The following is a 13719-nucleotide window of genomic DNA, read 5'->3' on the forward strand; positions in this document are numbered from 1 at the left end:
ATTCCACGACTGGATATAAGGGGAGCAAGCACTTCTTTCTAATTCATCAGAAATTAGAAATTGCTTTTTTTTCTCTGAAAAAAAGGAAGACATAACACTAAACATTAGGTTATGCGTCTTAATTAGTTTAGAACCTTAGATGACAACATTATGCCAAACATGAGAAGAGTAACTAGAATTTTAGGACATATATTCCAAAATTCTTGATTATTTATTTTAAAAATAAATAAATAGGGAAAACAATCATGGGTGTGGTCTCTCCCACTTGAACTGGCTCTCTTGAGGTTCACTGAAGAGTCTCAACACAAAGATCCAGAGAAAAATCTAGGAGCTCCACCTATAGCCTGCTCCTCCCCCAGTTACCTCAAGAGATGAAACTGGGGCTTGTTTAAGTGTGGGCTGTCAATCTTGACCCCCACACAAAATTTGAGAGAGTAAGGCTGGAAAGAGGAAGAAATGTGTTCTCTAGACACAGAGCAATTTATGACTGCTACGTTAATTGTACTGAAAGAAACACTGACTGGTCACCTACTATGTGCTCTGTGTTGCGTATATAATAATAAGCAGTATGAGGTTCTGCCCCCCAAGAACCTGACAAAAACCCTAATTAAATTCCAAGGTGACACAAAGGTGTTTTCATAGAATAAGGTGAAGGCAGAAATAAGGGAGGGATCCGTTCTACTAGAGAAAAAGAGTTCTGAGAGTAACAAGCAGGGAAGGACAAAGAAGCAGTGGGAACGGCAAACACAAAAGGACAATGGCATGACCCACGGAGCAGAAGTGAAGAAAAGCAAATAATTTAGTGATGATACAAAGAGCTGGGCGGTGCTGGAGAGGAAGGGGACATGGTAGTGCTTGGGACGGGGGCAGAGACTGTAGCATAAAAGACCTATAAGCCTGGTAAGAAACTTAGGTTTAGCTTGTGAGACTTTAAGAGATGTAAGCAGGAAAGTGCATTTTAAAAGACTTAAGTCCAACAGAGTTGCAGAAACAAAGAGAGGATAGGAAAAATCCATGAACGTTTTGAGGGCCTAGACAGAGACTTTAACGGAAGAGAATGAAAACTATAGGCTAGATATCAAGGTGGCAAAATCGACATGATTTGAAAATCGATTCAATGTAAGTAGATAAAAGTCAATTAAATAGATGATACTTCAATTCAGATGTCTGGCTTGGATAGCAAGATGATGGGTGATGCCATTTCACCATGACAGGCCAGATCTGTGTGCTGGGATAAGGTAATAATGTGAGTGTTCCACACACTGAGTTTGTGGTGTCTGGGGAATGAAAATCTGAGTGAAGATGCCCAAGGTCTTGAACAGACAGAGATTCAGTCTATGGATCCAGATTATCATGTGTCTGCAGTTAAAACTTTGAGATCAGATGTCATCATTTAGGGATGAAAACTAAAATCTAAGGACAGAGTCTCAGAAATAGAGGAGGAATAGGCAAACGGAGGAAAGAAGAAAACCATGGAGAGTCATGTCCTAAAAGTCAAGGAAGGAGAGGCATCTGCAGGAGGAGGGGACATCACCACTGTCAAACTTCACAGGGCAGCTGAGAAAGTATTAATAGCATCATACTGGTCAAACAGAAGACATATTATATATATATATATATATATATATATTATAATACATATATATATTATATATATATATATATACACACTCACTTCTAGAAGCAGAGTGAATGGGTCCTGAAAAAGTGAAGATGAAAAATAGAAACTACTTTTCCATATGCCTGGTTGTGAAGGGTTGCCCTGATACAGGGCTCTAAGAGAAGGAATATAAGGGACTTACACAGAGGTTAATTTCTAAATGAGAACAACTTTAGCATGTTTCCGAGGTGTTGAGAAGCTAGTGAAGAGGATAAGTTTAAAAATACAGAAGAGGGGTAAATATAGAAGAGAGGAGAGAAGATGAATGAGCTTAAGATCAGCTGTAAATAGAAGTGTCTTCCCCTAAGGCTGCAGGGAAAGAAGTGAAGATGTGAGTGAGCATAAAGTTTATCCCACTTCAACTTCAATTATCTTTGGGATGCAGACAGCAGCTTCACCAACTAGAAGAGGAAAGGGCAAGTGCAGAAAAAGGAGCTTGAATAGAGGAGTTAAAATCTGTGATAAACATGGGGACAGGGAGAGGAAACTGACAAGGGGCAGACAGGAATCTTGATGAGTCATGTAAATGGGCCATCTGAGACTCGAGATCATAAAAAAATCCTGATACTGAGATCTCAGGTGTGCAGTGTTCTCTAAAGGTTAGATTTATTACAAGATTTGCATGATGGAAAAACAAGGATAATCATTAAAACACTCAGAAAAGAATCTGGTTGAAACAACAAATTGTGGGGTCTGTTCTGAATAGATAAGAATGATAAATCATGAGAATGAACAGGGAAGAAAAGACAAAAGGTTAAGGGACTAAAAATCTCAGTGGTAGTGAAGAATGAGCAAGCCTACTAGATATTTAACATGTGGGAAAGATGAAGGAAATTTACATATCGGCCCCACTGTCCTTTAAACCTGTCGGGTAAGGGGATGGGGTAGAATGTTCTCTGCCTCTAGAAGAGCCTGACCCCTCTTAGGTAGTGAATGGTTCTACAGCTCCTTTAATTCGCCAACATTCCAATAATCAAAATTGGCCAGTACAATACCAATCACAATTCAACCCTCATTGAAAGATGAAACTTATCTTCTTCTTCTCCTTGAGCTAGGACTAGTTATAGCTGAGCTGCCCACCACTTGGGAAGGTACATTTCTAGTTGTTTTCTTCTCTTTCTCCCCACAGACCAAGCTATTTTAAATCTTGTGAGAACTAAAGCAGAGCCAAGCTGAGGGAGAGTAAAGGGGACTGGAACATTCTTATTTGACTATAACAGTTTAAAGAAAGCTTCATGCTCGCTGAATACAGCCAGAATTTAAAGCTTATTCTTCGCCCCAGTCACTTTTGTGCCTTCTTCACAGATTCCCCTTTTGGGCCCCTCTGACTGCAATTATCATCAGGGATACAACCTTCTCATTCAGCTAACTACTCCCAACTTCCTCCAAATTTCTGTCCTGGCTTTTTACTGCTTGATCCCTCACCTGGCAAGGCAACAACTTTATAAAAGAAGAAAAGGAGAAAAAAATACACAGACAAGATTATATATACTTACATATTTATTTCACTTCATCCTGTGAATTTAAATTACTGTCTAATATTATTTCATTTAAACCTGAAGTTCCTTGAGTATTTATAATAAGACAGGTCAGCTAGCAACAAATTCCCCAAGTTTTTGTGTACCTGGGAATATCTTTATTTCATCTTCACTTTTGAAAGAGAGGTTCATTGTATATAAGACTTTTGAAGGACAATTTTTTCTTTCTTTCAACATTTTGGGTATATCATTCCACTGCCTTCTGGACTCCATTGTTTTGGATGAGAATTCAACCATTCATTGTATTGACATTCCCCCATATGTAATGAGTCACTTTTTTCTTGCTGCTTTCAATTTTTTCTCTTTGTGTTTTGGATTTCATCAACTTCACTATTATGACCTAGAAGTGAGCCTTTTGTGTTTATCTTAATTGGAGTCTATTGAGCTTCTTGGATTTGTAAATTAATGCTTTCATCAAATTTGGGAAGTTTTCAGCCATTATTTTAGCAAATATTTTTTCCTGCTTTCCTCTCTTTCTCTTTCCCTCTTTCCCTCTTTCCTCTCCTTTTGGGGAGGTCCATTACACATATACTGCTACACTGACATTATCCCACAGGACTCTGCTTGTTTTTCTTCCAGGTTTTCCCTATGTTCTTAAGTTTTCTCTAACTTCAAGTTCACTAATTACTTCTTTTGCCATCTCAAATCTGTTCTTGAATTCACCTATCGAATTTCTCATTACAGTTTTTGGAATTTTTAATTCAAGAATTTTATTTGGTTGTTAGAGCCTTTTCTCTCTTAAGTTTCCCTGTTTGTTGAGTCATTGTCATAATATCTTTTTTACTTCTTTGCACATATTTGAAGTCTTAGTCTTCAAGCCTACACTTGAACCTACTCAGGGTCAGTTTCTATTAATTGCTTTTTTCCTCGAGTATAGGGTCATATTTTTCTATTTCTGTGCATGTCTCATAATTTTTAGTTGAAAAATGGACATTTTAGTTAACCTATTATAGAAGCTATAAATTCTGTCTTATTTTTCTGAGGGTTGTTTTCATTTGCCTGGATATAAACTGCAATGCTTAAGTGCCCACACTGTGCACTGAACAGAACTGTTCATTTTTCTTATTATCATATATCAGCCTGTCTTTAGAAGCCATCCTTGTGGCTACTTAGTTTTGTGATTAGCCAATAATTTGTGTTGATGATGGGATATTACTCAGCCATTAAAAAGAATACATTTGAATCAGTTCTGATGAGATGGATGAAACTGGAGCCCATTATACAGAGTGAAGTAAGCCAGAAAGATAAACACCAATACAGTATACTAATGCATATATATGGAATTTAGAAAGACGGTAACAATAACCATATATGCAAGATAGAGAAAGAGACACAGATGTACAGAACAGACTTTTGGACTCTATGGGAGAAGGTGAGGGTGGGATGATCTGAGAGAACAGCATCGAAACATGTATATTATCAAGTGTGAAACAGATTGCCAGTCCAGGTTGGATGCATGAGACAAGTGCTCGGGGCTGGTGCACTGGGATGACCCAGAGGGATGGGATGGGGAGTGAGGTGGAAGAGAGGTTCAGGATGGGGAATACATGTAAATCCATGGCTGATTCATGTCAATGTATGGCAAAAACCACTACAATAGTAAAGTAATTAGCCTCCAACTAATAAAAATAAATGAAAAAAAATGACACCCCACTCCAGTATTCTTGTCTGGAGACTTCCATGGACAGAGGAACCTGGCAGGCTACAGTCCATGAAGTCGCAAAGAGTCAGACATGACTGAACACCTAAACCACCACCATGAGGGTTAGATTACATTTGTGTATATAAAAGTAACAGTAAATTGAAAACAGAGAGGCAATTATTAGTAGCTATTATAAATTGTTATTTCCATTAAGTATTTATCTAATAATAAAAGGATCTTAACATTGAAAATAAATAAATAATTTGTGTTAAGACCTTCTGACTATTGATTTATACATGCACCAGGAAGTATACTCCAAGTCTCCCTTCACTTATACTTTATGCTGAAAAAACAAAAAAAAAAAAAAACCTGGGATAAATGTAGTTTCCCAGTAGGACAAGTGTTAAGGACAGCTTATTTACTCAGCCCTTTTAGAGTTATCTCTTTTCCAGAACTGCTTTATTAAATTTCTTGCTAGTCCACTGCTTATCCTAACCTGGACCACAAACTTGGGCAAGTCTATAAGTTTTCACCAATTATTTCCTACCAAGTTCTTTGCTTTTAGTAGACAGGGTTATTGATTTCTCCTCCTTCCCCACATGGACTCTGCTCACTCTGGCAATAATGCTACCAAGTTTTGTAGCCAGCTCTAAGCTGGTAAAACTATACTTCTTGCCAGTTGTGGTGAGGTGGGACAGAAGATGAGAGCAGTCCAAGCAAAAAAGCCATAGACTCCTGCTGTTCTTACCCAAAGCATTCCAATTTTGTTTAAGAATATACGCTTTTCAGGCTTCCCTGGTGGTCTAGTGATTAAGACTCTGCCTTGCAATGCAGGGCACACCAGTACAATCCTTTGCCCAGGAAGACCCCACATGCCATGGGGGACCCCTTAGAGCCTGTGCTTCACAATAAGAGAAACCACTGCAATGAGAAGCCCTTGTACTTCAACTAGAGAGAAGTCCCCACTCACTACAACTAGAGAAAGTCTGTGCACAGCAACAAAAACCCAGCACAGAGAGATAAAAATAAGTAAATTAAAGAATATATGCTTCCTAAATTGTGATCTACACAATGTGGACTCTGTGGTCCAGAGCCCTAAAATATATTTCTTTTTAAAATTTTGCCTAGTTTGTCGGAGGAGATTTACCAATTTCTTCATAGTACCCTAAATGGAAGTTCCTCTAGGCTGGTCTCTTTTACAATTACTTCAAGCTGACATGAACTGTTTGGGTACCACATTTGTTCCCTATAGTTTATGCCCTGTGATCTGCATTGGATGGGAGGCAGTACTTTTCCAAACACAGCCCACTTCCATGCCACAAGATGCTTTAAGCTTTCTCAAGCATGAATCTAGCCTTAGTAATCTGTGTCCTATACCTGTAGAGATTCCATAGCAAGCTTTTAATGGGACTTTGTTACAGTTTCTTTTATGAGACATGAGATTAGGAAGCATTTTCCTCCTGTAAACACACACTTCTGTCTTTTGATGGAGTGAACTCAATAGGATGTGTGTGCTAAGGACTTCTCAGGTGGTGCTAGTGATAAAGAATCCTCCTGCTAATGTGGAGGACACAAGAGATGCAGGTTGGATCCGTGGGTTGGGAAGATCCCCTGGAGGAGGAGGTGGCAACTCACTCCATGGGCAGAGGAACCTCGTGGGCTACGGTCCATGGGGCCTTAAATAGCAGTGACTAAGTGACTGAGCATACAGACTCAATGGGGTAAGTTTCTCCAAAGAAATCTAATTTTCTTTAGGCCCAATAATTTAACACTTCTTACACCTTTAATTTGGTTTATGTATGAATTAAACCATGGTGACTTGACTTAGAATTCACCTTAGAAGTATCCTCCTATTGTTTTTCACCTCAACTAAAATTGAAACAGGAAGAGTCCCATTTTAACATCCTGGGTCAAGAATAATCTGATGAAAGATTTGCAAATTCATAAGTGAGGTTAGATGACACAAAAAATACTGTAACACGGGGTCTTATATATTGAGGGCTTACTTAGAACTCCAAAGTGATTATTTTTCTAATTTAGGAACTTTCAATTTAGTCCATCTTTAGAGATGGATAATATTCTTCTATTTTGAGGAAGGAAGCAACTCTCTTCATGTGCTATTCATGCAGACAGCTGATTAAATGAAACAAAACTGTCCACAAATATAGAAAGTTTCATCCAGAGACCCCTGTGGCTACTTCACTTAATTATGCCTGTCAAGGGAAGATGCTATAGAAGGATGTTATGTTCAGAGAGCACACAGTATTATTAGTGTTAAATTTTGGCAGCCTGAGACATGATATCTTGGACTTGATATCCCTTGATGTATCACTACCCTTAAGAAGATCAAAGGAGAAGAAACCTCTCTGCCTGCCTATTTCAGAAGTTAAAAGGGATTTAGGAATGGAAGAGCTCAGCTGAAATGTAGTGAGTTAACAATGGATTACAAGAATCTAATAATTCCTGTCTTACTTTTATTTTACTTAAGTAGGTCAGTTTTCATTCCAATCCCAAAGAAAGGCAATGCCAAAGAATGCTTAAACTACTGCACAACTGCACTCATCTTACACGCTAGTAAAGTAATGCTCAAAATTCTCCAAGCCAGGCTTCAGCAATACGTGAACCATGAACTTCCAGATGTTCAAGCTGGTTTTAGAAAAGCCAGAGGAACCAGAGGTCAAATTGCCAACATTTGCTGGATAATTGAAAAAGCAAGAGAGTTCCAGAAAAACATCTATTTCTGCTTTATTGACTATACCAAAGCCTTTGACTGTGTGGATCACAATAAACTGTGGGAAATTCTGAAAGAGATGGGAATACCAGACCACCTCACCTGACTCTTGAGAAACCTGTATGCAGGTCAGGAAGCAACAGTTAGAAATAGACATGGGACAACAGACTGGTTCCAAATAGGAAAAGGCTGTATATTGTCACCCTGCTTATTTAACTTATATGCAGAGTACATCATGAGAAATGCTGGGCTGGAAGAAGCACAAGCTGGAATCAAGATTGCCAGGAGAAATATCACTAACCTCAGATATGCAGATGACACCACCCTAAAGGCAGAAAGTGAAGAGAAACTAAAAAGCCTCTTGATGAAAGTGAAGGAGGAGAGTGAAAAAGTTGGCTTAAATCTCAACATTCAGAAAACTGAGATCATGGCATCCAGTCCCATCATTTCATGGCGAATAGATGGGGAAACAGTGGAAAGAGTGACTGACTTTATTTTGGGGGACTCCAAAATCACTGCAGATGGTGACTGCAGCCACGAAATTAAAAGACGCTTACTCCTTAGAAGGAAAGTTATCACCAAACTAGACAGCATATTAAAAAGCAGAGACATTACTTTGTCAACAAAGGTCCGTCTAGTCAAGACTATGGTTTTTCCAGTGGTCATGTATGGATGTGAGAGTTGGACGATAAAGAAAGCTGAGCGCCGAAGAGTTGATGCTTTTGAACTGTGGTGTTGGAAAAGACTCTTGAGAGTCCCTTGGATTGCAAGGAGATCCAACCAGTCCATTCTAAAGGAGATCAATCCTAGGTGTTCATTAGAAGGACTGATGTTGAAGCCGAAACTCCAATACTTTGGACACCTGATGTGAAGAGATGACTCATCTAAAAAGTCCCTGATGCTGGGAAAGATTGAGGGCAGGAGGAGAAGGGGACGACAGAGGATAAGATGGCTGGATGGCATCACCGCCTCAATGGACATGAGTTTGGGTGAAATCTGGGAGTTGGTGATGGACAGGGAGGCCTGGCATGCTGCAGTTCATGGCGTCGCAAAGAGTCGGACACAACTGAGCGACTGAACTGAAACTGAAAGTAGACAAAAGGCAAGACTCACATCTCTCAGAAGACAGTGCTTCAATCCTGCTAATGTTGGACCAGAAAGATTTGTTGAATGAGCATCTCAACTTCCCTAGCAATGTCTTCAAGGAGAAAAGAAGACTTAAAGTGAACAATCATCTATATAGTGGGGGGGAGGCGTGGGGGCAGGGGTGGATGATGAGATATGGCACACATATGCCTAATAAGCACATTTATTTTATACATATAGGAATATAGCTGTCTACTTAAATAGTTTTTGCATCTACTGGAAACATTAAACACACTGTTAGGCAAATTCTTTTTCATGGTTTCAGTTTCTTCATCTGTATAATGAGAGAATTTAACTAAAACCACAGATAGGAAATAAAATTTGTTCACCAAAGCAGAATGGTACTTGTTATACGAGAGCCATAAAGAAAAGAATTTTTGAGGCTATACAAAAGCCTAGGAGAAAAGTGCACTATGATGGATAAGAAATGCTTTCTATGGTCAAAGGATAGGAGAATGGTGATTTAAGCTGCAATTTTGCCATCCTTGGAAATATATCTGAGGATTCTTTAACATTCTATGATTTTATAACTCTATGTTATAGTCTGTATTATATCTTCTAGAACAAGGCAGTCTGGTTTGTAAACAGAAATAGATCCACTCCACAGAGAATTGAGGATGAAACTGGTTTCAATGTGGGCAGATCAGTCACTCATTTTTCTGATGAGATTTGGGAAAGCAGAGTGGATAGAGTTCTCTTGCAGCACTAATTCTAGACATGCTTTTCATGGGTCAAATTTTTTTCTACAGATTATATATAATCACCCATAATAAAATAACTCACCACACTAAAATGAAATTGAATAATACCAATGATCTCATATATTTTAATTGAAATTTTAACTTTATAAAATGCTTTCACGTTCATTTTTCTCCTGCATCCTTGTCATTTCACAATAACCCTGTAAGACAAATATCCTTATTCTTATTTCAGGAGAGGAGTCTGATGCCAAGTAAGGTTAAGTGAATTGGTTGCCAAGACTCCCTTACTAGGGATGGTAAGTGTTAGAGGTGGCACATCAATGCAGTGCATTTAACACCATGTCCAGAGATTTTTACATCACAGCTGATCCTTTTCAGGAAGTAGTTTTCAGTAGGAAGGTGAGAAAGGGCATAAAAGCAGTAGGTGCTGGAGAAGGCGGGAAGGGAGGCTGGCGGTGATGGTGGTCAGACGTTTGGAAAAGAAAAGGTAAATCAAAATCTCTGAGCCACACATCACTGACTCCCACATTTGTTTCTCAACATCCTTTACTATGTATCAGCCATCACATCTACATCTCCAAGAGAACTCTTGATTTTCAGCCCACCCTTCTACCCCACCAAATCTACTCCTTCCACAGTTTTCAATATACTATTACATGGTATATTAGCCTGCTGGGGCTGCCATAACAGAATACCACAGACTGAGCGGCTTAAAGAACTGAAATTTATATGCTCACAGTTCTGGAGGCCAGAGTCACGATCAAGGTGCCGGCGGGGTTGGTTTTGGTGAGGGGTCTCTTCCTGGCCTGTCAACAGTAGACTCCTAGCTCTGTCTTCACATGGCCTTCCCTCTGCGGGTACAGGGAGGGGTCTTTGGTGAACACCATCCTATCAGATCAGGTCCCTGATTTTATGGCCTCATGCTGCATGCTCAGTTGTGTCTCTTTGTGACCCCACAGACTGTAGCCTGTGAGGCTGCTCTGTCCATGGAATTTTCCAGGTAAGAATAATGCAGTGGGTTGACATTTATGGATTCATATAACTCTAATTTTACCACTCTAATGGCCTTATCTCCAAATATAGTCACATTGGAGTTAGGACTTCAATATATGAATTGGGGGCCGGGGGGGGGACACAATTCAGACTATAGCACATGGCATACAAACTTTCACCTACTGTTCAAGCCAAAATAGTAGGCATTATCCTTGATCCCTCTTCTTCTCTCATATCCCACATGCAATCAATCTACTTTTACTATTTTTTAAAATTAATTTATTTCGTTGCTCCATATTTTACCTGTAGAATATGGGATCTTTGATCTTCCTTGAGACAAGCAGTATCTTTAGTTGTGGCATGTCAGATCTAGTTCCCAGACCAAAGATCAAATCCAGGCCCCCTGCATTGGGCCACCAGGGAGGTTCCAATCTACCTTTAAAGCATACCTCTACATCAGGGACATCTCATCACCTCCCCGGCTATTGCTGAAGTCAAAATCATTTGATCCTTCACCCAGACCCCTGAGATAGCATTCTATCTGGTCTCCCTGCAAAGCTGTCCTTTAACCCTATAAATCAGATTATTCCTCTTTGAAAGCCATTAATGTTTCCCATATCACTTAGAATTCAGTCCAACCCCTTCCTTAGGGCTAGGAAGGTCCTGAACAACCTGGCTCCTGATTGTCTCTCCAAAGTAATTTCTCCCCAGAACGTACTAGGCTCCCCCGCCACCCTGGTTCTCTTGCTGGTCCTTGCACACTCCACATTATTCCCATCTCAGGGGCTTGGCCCTTTTCCCTTCCTCCTACCTGGAATGCTCTTTTCAAGAACTGCCTATGACTCACCCTTCACATCAGTGGTCATCAACATGACCAATCTAACTGAAATAGCCCCCAGCCCTCTAACTATCAACCACATAGCTCACTGTTTTCAGCAACAGGACCTCACCATCCTAGGAAACTCTTGTCAAGGAAGACTGATGTGCAGATAATGATATTGCTTATTTCAGAAACTTTTCAATATTCATTTATCCAAATAACACTAGACTTCATTCAAGTAAATTAGCTGGGTTAATCACTTCCCTCTTCAATTTCAAATCCAAGGTGTGTTCAACAATCTCCATCTGGACTGACACTGAAAAGACTGCCTTAAACTAGAACTTCCAAAATTCATCAATATCCCATGTTTTCTTTCCCCACCTGGGGCACATCTAAGACTGTCAAAGGCACTGTTCTTCCTTTCAGCTCTGAAACTGCAATAGTGATTAGCTCAGCTTTGCTTACTCAGTGGGTTATTTTGATGATTTGGGAGAGGAGTTGGCACTTGACTCTGCCCACCTTTCTACTTACCCTGTTTAATTTGTATTCATACCATTTATTACTAACAAATACATACATAATCATTTACTTGTTACTCATTTATTTTTTTTCCTGGAATAAAATATAAGATCCATCATGACAGGGATATTTTTTGTCTTATCCTTGGCAGAAATCCTGGCAAAAAACAGAACAATGCCTGGCACATAGTAGGCTCTCATTAAAATTATTAATAAATGAGTGAGCTCTGTAGGTTGGCTGAGCCAGAATCAAGGAGACAAGGCACATACAGAAGTCTCCTCATATGCAGTGAGATGAAATGAATGAGCCAAACATCTCTGGAAAGATCACAGAGGCTACAGACTTTCCCTCTGAATCCTGCGCAGCACTGAACCAGGGCACAGATGCCACGGGTGCCCCCAGGCTGGTCTCCTGGGGATCCTGTCCATTCTGGTGCCCCTGCCCCACCAGAGCAAACATAATCATCACCACTTTTCTGCTCTGCTTTCCTCAATCACCTTTATTCTAACTCTTTCCTTCCATCCAAGGAAAAAGGGACATGACAGAGCAGGGAATCTGGAAACATTTCTGGTCCTCCCTGCCCTTTCTCCTGAAGTTTGAGCCCTATATAAAACCTGGCCAGGGTGAGGCTATGTAAGAGACATATTCACATACTGGGAGGAGCATATATACTAGGGCTGCTGGGTAAAATGTAAGATGCCAGCTAAATTGTGAATTTCAGGTAAACAGTGAATCATATTTTAGCATAACAGAACCAATATTGCATGGGATGTACTTAAACAAAAAAATTAATGTGTTGTTTATCCATATTTAATTGAGTGTCCTATATTTTTGGTTGCTAATTCTGGCAACCTCAATCAATTAACTTATAAATGAAAGTGAAAGTGAAGTGGCTCAGTCGTGTCCGACTGTTTGCAACCCCGTGGACTGTAGCCTACCAGGCTCCTCGCTCCATGGGATTTTACAGGCAAGAGTACTGGAGTGGGTTGCCATTTCCTTCCCCAACTTATAAATAGGCACAGGTAATAAACATAAGCAGACAACTGAATGCATGTCCCCATATATTAAGGATGATTGGAACTTTTGTCAATTATTTTTTAAAATATAAATCCCTATGAAACAGTGATTTCCCATTGAAATATCATGAAAGTACTGCAGTAAGGAACACACACCAAACCAATTAAGGGCGTGGCCATCTCTAAGTCTTTGGCACATCTTGAGATTCATACAGGAACAAATTGTACACACTAAATAAATGCTATGGAGAAATAAAGACCACACAGAACAAGGAAAGCCTATGTTCAGAGTTGCTGTAGCACAGGAGTCAGCCTCTGACACTTACCTTGTGGCAGAGACTCAAATGCAGATAGCAGAATGGGAAAGCATTCTAGTTGACAAAAGAGAAGGCTTCGGATGCGCCCTGACTGTAGGCTGCTGGCACAGGGAGTGTGTGAACTAGAGCAGGAATCCTACGTGACTGACTAGGATCATGCATTTGGCTTTCTCTGCTTGGTCCTGAGTTGGAAGCAGGGACAAAAATTAGTGAAGCTGTCAGTTATTAATCAAGCCCTGGCCATCTGTGGTTGAACGTTAGGGGTGATAGTTTGGCTTCCTAGTTGTTCCCAGACATAGAAGTCTGGCTTCCTACCAACATGAGGTAGAGCAGGGTGGCCTCCTGGATTGGTTTCCTGGGCAGCTCACTGCAGCTTGTGGGTAAGAGTTCTATTCTTTTGTGGCATGGCCATTGTCTGTGTGTATATTCAGCCCCTCAGTATGAGGCTGCCCTATTCAGTACGGTAGCCACTCGACACATGTAGCTATTCAAATTTAAATTAATGAAAACCTAACATTTTAAATTCAGCTCTTCATTCACATTAGCTACATTCCAAGCATTCACTAGCCCTATGCGGCTGATGAGCTACCAAGCTGGACTGCAGATATAGATAGTTTAATAGAAGAGATGACAAAA

This window comes from Muntiacus reevesi, chromosome 3 (assembly GCF_963930625.1).
Source record: "Muntiacus reevesi chromosome 3, mMunRee1.1, whole genome shotgun sequence".
Classification (NCBI taxonomy): Eukaryota; Metazoa; Chordata; class Mammalia; order Artiodactyla; family Cervidae; genus Muntiacus; species Muntiacus reevesi.